We start from the raw sequence: 6,000 nt of genomic DNA on the forward strand, positions 1-6,000 counted from the left end.
GAAAGAAATCAAGTGAATATCAACACAAATGAACACGGTGATTTGTTCATCGAGGTTCGGTTCTAAAGAACCTAGTCCCCGTTGAGGAGGCCACAAAGGCTGGGTCTATTCCAACCCTTTCCCTCTCTCAATCGGTCACACAAACCAGTCGAGTGCTTTTCCTTAATCACTTGGGTCACTAAGACCCCGCAAGGATCACCACACACTTAGGTGTCTCTTGCTAGCTTTACAAAGAACTTAGAAAAATTAGAATGAAAAGGAGAAAGCAATCCAAGCAACAAGAGCATCAAAAGAAACACAAAACACCTTCTCTCAAGTCACTAAGCAATTGAGTTGATTTTGAGGCTTGGAGAGGATTTTATCTTTTGAATGTGTCTTGGAGTGAATGCTTTTGCTCTTGTATTGAATGTGGAGTTCAAAAAACTTGGATGACTTGAATGGTGGTGGTTGGAGGGTATTTATAGCCCCAACCACTATTCTAGTTGTTGTTGTCGATGGCACACCGGATAGTCTGGTGGTGCACCGGACATGACACTGTTCACTGTCCGGTGTCTGCCGCATCAGCAGACCGTTGGGATTTAGAGCGGTTGACCGTTGAAGTCCTTTGTGCTCTTGTGGCACCGGATAGTCCGGTGGCACACCGGACAGTCTGGCGTGTTCTGACTTCGTAGCTCTGTCTTTTGACATCTGCACTCTACACTTTCACTGTTCACCGCAGTAGACCGTTGGGCACAGTTGACCGTTGCTCCGTTGGCTCACCGGACATGTCTGGTGCACACCAGACAGTCTGTTGAATTACAACGGAGAGAAACCCGAGAGCGGCTAGTTCGCGAGGTGCTTAGCCTGGGCACCGAACAGTGTTCGGTGCGCCACTAGCAGCACCAATGCTTGTCTTTGCTCCAAACTTTGTAGAGTTCCCCAACTTATTTTATTTGTTGATTTATGTTGAACTTTATGCACCTGAGATAAATGACAACTAGGCAAACTAGTTAGTGCACGTGGTTTGTGATGGACGTCAAACACCAAAATCGATTATAGGAAATGTATAAGCCCATTTCCCTTTCAATCTCCCCCTTTTTGGTGATTGATGCCAACAAAAACCAAAGAAAATATAAAGAGTTGAAATGTAACTAGTTTGCAATTTTTGATAGATGTGCATAAGTTACTTTGGATTTAAACCAACTGAAAGTATTTCTAAGTATATGATTGATTTCTTCTTAGTTTAACATTTTGGACCACATTTGCACCACTTTGCTTGTTTTTGCAGATCTTTTGGAAAAGTCTTTTCAAATTCTTTTGCAAATAGCCAATGGTATAAGAATGAGATTTCAAAACACATTTTCAAGATTTTGAAAATTCCCCCTGTTTCAAATGCTTTTCCTTTGGCTATATAACAACTCCCCCTGAAGAAGTTCTCCCCTTAGCCATCAAGAGGGTTTTATTTTGTAATCGAAATATTTTCTCCCCCTTTGTGAAATAGTTTTTGAAAAAACAAGGTGGTGGTGCGGTCCTTTAGCTTTGGGCCTTTAATTTCTCCCTCTTTGACATTAATCGCCAAAAACGAGGAAACTTGAGATGCCTAGTAATTCTCCCCCATGAATGAAAGTTTATGAGGAGGGCAAAGGATAAATGATACCGACAGAGTTGAGTGGAAGCCTTGCCTTTGCCGAATACTCCATTTCCTTTTCAATCTAAGACTAAACATAGAGATACTCATGGAAGCTCATTAGTCTTAGCTTTGGCATAAGAAGAATAAGAAATACACATGGGTACCAATTAAAAGAGACATAATCAAAGGTATATAAATGAGTTATGTGTGTAGTGTTTAAATCAAAGTTTCGAGAATCTAGGATGTTTAGTTCATTCCTAAACTTGCTAAAAGTCTTTTCATCTAGGGGCTTGGTAAAGATATCAGCTAATTGGTTGTGGGTGCTAACATAAGCAATTTATATCCCCCTTTTGTTGGTGATCTCTCAAAAAGTGATATTGGATGTCTATGTGCTTAGTGTGACCGTGTTCAACGGGATTATCCGCCATGCGGATTGCACTCTCATTATCACATAGGAGAGGAACTTTGCTCAACTTGTAGCCATAGTCCCTAAGGGTTTGCCTCATCCAGAGTAATTGTGCACAACAATGTCCTATAGTAATATACTCGGCTTCAGCGGTGGATAGAGCTACTGAGTTTTGTTTCTTTGAAGCCCAAGACACCAAGGATCTCCCCAGAAACTGACAAGTCCCTGATGTGCTCTTCCTAGCAATTTTACATCCGGCATAATCGGCATCGGAATACCCAATCAGATCAAAGGTTGATCCCTTGGGGTACCAAAGCCCAAACTTAGGAGTGTAAACTAAATATCTCATGATTCTTTTCACGGCCCTTAGGTGAACTTTCTTAGGATTTGCTTGGAACCTTGCACACATGCATACCGAAAGCATAATATCCGGCCGTGAAGCACATAAATAGAGTAAGGATCCTATCATCGACCGGTATACCTTTTGATCTACGAATTTACCTCCCGTGTCGAGGTTGAGATGCCCATTGGTTCCCATGGGTGTCTTGATGGGTTTGGCATTATTCATTCCAAACTTCTTAAGTATATCTTGAATGTACTTAGTTTGACTGATGAAAGTGCCCTCTTGGAGTTGCTTAATTTGAAATCCAAGGAACTACTTCAACTCCCCCATCATAGACATCTCGAATTTCTGTACCATGATCTTACTAAATTCTTCACAAGATGACTTGTTAGTAGACCCAAATATAATATCATTGACATAAATTTGGCATATGAACAAGTCTTTAGTAGTTGTTTTAGTGAAGAGAGTAGGGTCAGTTTTACCAACTTTGAAGCCATTAGTGATAAGAAAGTCTATCAGGCATTCATACCATGCTCTTAGGGATTGCTTGAGCCCATAAAGCGCCTTTGAGAGCTTATAAACATGAGAAGGGTATTTACTATCTTCAAAACCGGGAGGTTGCTCAACATACACCTCTTCCTTGATAGGGCCATTGAGGAAGGCACTCTTCACGTCCATTTGATATAGCTTAAAGCCATGGTAGGTAGCATAGGCAAGTAATATATGTATTGACTCAAGCCTAGCTATAGGTGCATAGGTTTCATCAAAATCCAAACCTTCGACTTGTGAATAACCTTTGGCAACAAGTCGGGCTTTGTTCCTAGTCACCACACCATGCTCATCTTGTTTGTTGTGGAATACCCATTTGGTACCTACAACATTTTGGTTAGGACGTGGAACTAAATGCCATACCTCATTCCTCGTGAAGTTGTTGAGCTCCTCTTGCATTGCCACCACCTAATCCGGATCTCTTAACGCATCCTCTACCCTGTATGGCTCAATAGAAGACACAAAAGAGTAATGTTCACAAAAATGAGCAACTCGAGATCTAGTGGTTACCCCTTTGTGAATGTCACCAAGAATGGAGTTGATGGGGTGATCTCTCTGAATTGCTTGGTGGACTCTTAGGTGCGGTGGTCTTTGGTCTTGAATTTCTTGATCATCTTCCTTGTCTTGTTCATCTTCATCTCCCCCTTGATCAATGTCCTCATCTTGAGGTGGCTCATTGTCTTGATCTTCATCCTCTTCTTCTTGAGTCATTTCCTCATCTTGAGTTGGTGGAGATGCTTGTATGGAAGATGATGGTTGATCTTGTGCTTGTGGAGGCTCTTCGAATTCTTTTGGACACACATCTCCAATGGACATGTTCCTTAGCGCGACACACGAAGCCTCTTCATCATCTAGTTCATCAAGATCAACTTGTTCCACTTGGGAGCCATTAGTCTCATCAAACACAATGTCATAAGAAACTTTAACTAATCCAGTGGACTTGTTGAAGACTCTATATGCCTTTGTGTTTGAGTCATAACCAAGTAAAAAATCTTCTACAACTTTAGGAGCAAATTTAGAACTTCTACCTCTTTTAATAAGAATAAAGCATTTACTCTCAAAAACTCTAAAATAGGAAACATTGGGATTTTTACCGGTGAGGAGTTCATATGATGTCTTCATAAGGATTTGGTGAAGGTAAAGTCGGTTGATGGAGTGGCAACCGGTGTTAATTGTCTCCACCCAAAACCGATCTGGAGTCTTGTAGTCATCAAGCATGGTTCTTGCCATATCTAAAAGAGTTCTATTCTTCCTCTCCACTACACCATTTTGTTGATGTGTGTAGGGAGAAGAGAACTCATGCTTGATGCCCTCCTCCTCAAGAAAGTCTTCAATTTGTGAATTCTTGAACTCCGTTCCATTGTCGCTTCTAATCTTTTTGATTCTCAATCCAAACTCATTTTGAGCTCGTCTTAAGAATCTCTTTAGGGTCTATTTGGTTTGAGATTTTTCCTGCAAAAAGAAAACCCAAGTGAAGCGAGAATAATCATCCACAATAACAAGACAGTCCTTACTCACGTCGATGCTTATATAAGCGATCGGGCCGAATAGATCCATGTGGAGTAGCTCAAGCGGTCTGTCGGTCGTCATGATGTTCTTGTGTGGATGATGAACTCCAACTTGCTTCCCTACTTGACATGCGCTACAAATCTTTTCTTTCTCAAAATGAACATTTGTTAGTCCTAAAATGTGCTCTCCCATTAGAAGCTTGTGAAGATTCTTCATCCCAACATGAGTAAGTCGGCGATGCCAGAGCCATCCCATATTAGGCTTAGCAATTAAGCAAGTGTCTAGTTCAGCATTGTTATCATCAAAGTCAACTAAGTATAGCTGACCATCTAACACTCCCTTAAATGCTACTGAATCATCACTTCTTCTAAAGACAGTAACACCTACATCAGTGAATAAACAGTTGTAACCCATTTTACGTAATTGAGAAACTGAAAGCAAGTTGTAATCTAAAGAATCTACAAGAAAAATATTAGAAATGGAATGGTCAGGGGATATAGCAATTTTACCCAAACCTTGATTTCCATCTCCGAATGTAATTGCTCTTTGGGGATCATCATTTTTCTCATACGAGGAGAACATCCTTTTCTCCCCTGTCTTGTGGTTTGTACACCCGCTATCGATTATCCAACTTGTTCCACCGGATGCATAAACCTACAAAACAAATTTAAATCTTGTTCTTATGTACCCAAACGGTCTTGGACCCTTTCACATTAGAAACAGACACCTTGGGTACCCAAACACAAGTCTTGGGACTCTTGTGTTTGTCCCCAACATATTTGGCAACTACTTTGCCTGATTTGTTAGTTAGCACAAAAGATGCATCAAAAGTTTTAAATGAAATGCTATGTTCATTTGATGCATTGAGAATTTTCTTTTTAGGCATTTTGATATAAGTTGAATGCCTAGAGCTAGAAGCCTCATTACTATACATGTAAGCATGATGCGAAACAATATGAGATTTTCTAGCATGAATTTTCTTAATTTTGTGCTCAGGGTAGTTCCAGGATATAAAATATAACCCTCTCTATCCTAGACCATGGGAGCCTTACCCTTAACAAAATTAGTCAGTCTGTTCTTGGGGGCATTAAGTTTGATGTTGCTTTGGCTCCCTTGTTGGAAGTCAATGTCATCCTTAATGCCTGGGCATCTCCCATTATAAAGCATGTGAAAGTCGCCTAGACGGGGGGGGGGGGGGGTAAATAGGGCGAATCTAAAATTTACAAACTTTAAGCACAACTACAAGCCGAGGTTAATGTTAGAAATATAAACGAGTCTGAAAGAGAGGGCGAAAACAAATCACAAGCAAATAAGGCGGATGACACGGTGATTTGTTTTACCGAGGTTCGGTTCTTGCAAACCTACTCCCCGTTGAGGTGGTTACAAAGACCGGGTCTCTTTCAACCCTTTCCCTCTCTCAAACGGTCACTTAGACCGAGTGAGCTTCTCTTCTCAATCAAACGGGACACTAAGTCTCCACAACGACCACCACACAATTGGTGTCTCTTGCCTTGGTTACAATTGAGTTGGAATCAAGAAAGAATGAAGAAGAAAAGCAATCCAAGCGCAAGAGCTCAAATGAAC

The sequence above is a fragment of the Zea mays genome, chromosome 3 (assembly GCF_902167145.1).
Source record: "Zea mays cultivar B73 chromosome 3, Zm-B73-REFERENCE-NAM-5.0, whole genome shotgun sequence".
Classification (NCBI taxonomy): Eukaryota; Viridiplantae; Streptophyta; class Magnoliopsida; order Poales; family Poaceae; genus Zea; species Zea mays.